The sequence below is a fragment of the Dictyostelium purpureum genome (genome assembly GCF_000190715.1).
Source record: "Dictyostelium purpureum unplaced genomic scaffold DICPUscaffold_493, whole genome shotgun sequence".
Lineage (NCBI taxonomy): Eukaryota > Evosea > Eumycetozoa > Dictyosteliales > Dictyosteliaceae > Dictyostelium > Dictyostelium purpureum.
This window is the reverse complement of record NW_003519827.1, coordinates 19,808-21,123: the sequence shown is the minus strand read 5'-3', so window position 1 is coordinate 21,123 and position 1,316 is coordinate 19,808.

Sequence of the window (1,316 nt, the reverse complement as noted above, 5' to 3'; positions counted from 1 at the left end):
AGATAATTAAATTAATAAATAAATAAATAAACAAATAAATAATAAAGTAAATAATTATATAAATTATTTTCTTTTTCAATTTTATTTGTATTTTTTTAAAATTATATATTTTATTTAACTTTAATATGGTTTTGTGAAGGTTTTTAGAATGAAAAAAAAAAAATAGAATAATAGAATGAAAAATAAATTAAAATCAAAAGCCATAATCATTATTTAAATTAAATATGTGAAAATAGGTTAAAATGGAATTATTTTCAATTATAAAAAATCATAACCATCAATTATATTAAATTAACAAATAACAACATTTATTAAATATTTTTAATAACTTTTATTTTCTAATTTTATTTCTATTTTATTGAATATTTTGATTGCTCCTATTCGCATGGGTGAAGTCGGTTAAATAGTAGATGGATCATTTGAATTTACATAAGCCAATTTAAAAACCATAACCCAATCTTTGATTTATGAATTAAAATGGGTTGATACTGAAATAGAATTTAAATTAAAAATATTAAAATTAGTTTATTTTATATATAAATAAATAATAAATACATTATAGTTACCTTAAGAATACCCAATAGTAGTATATAAAACCAACGTATAGACACAAAGAGAAAGAATATTTTTGAAATATTACCATTTGAAATGAAGGTTGATAAAGATGTGATTGTTTATAGGATGTAGTTGACTTTTTTTTAATTTCATCTATTTTAATAATTGAAACATTGAATAAAACGATTTTATAAATAATTTAATCTTCATCGATTTCTAAAAAGAAACATAGAGTAAAGTATTTAAGCTATTAATTTAATCGCCTTCTATTTCAATATTAATCGAGAATCCATTATCTAAAAGATCATCTTCATCTTAATGTATATCTTCATCTTAATTGCTTTCTTAATCTTCATACTGCAATAAAGTATTTATAAAAAAAATTAATATATATTTCACATTATCTATTATATATATAAATATAAATATGTTAATTACTTATAATGATTTCATCAAATGGTTCTTCACAACGTGGGCAGGTTTTGTTACTTAATGATCTTCTTAAAATACACTTATAACAAAATTGATGGCCGCACCCAATAAAAGCCAAATGTTGTGGTTTTTATTTTCTTCTGAGATACACTTTTTGCAAAAACCTTCTCTTTTCATTTTGTCTTTTATTAAATTTTGGTACCCTTCCCATTCTTTTTCTTCTTTTTCTTCCTTTTCCCTTTCTCTTAAAATTTCCAAATATCTTTGTCCAAATATCCATTCTTCTGAGGTTGTTGATGAACTTGTGGATGGAGCAGATGAAGTTGGTG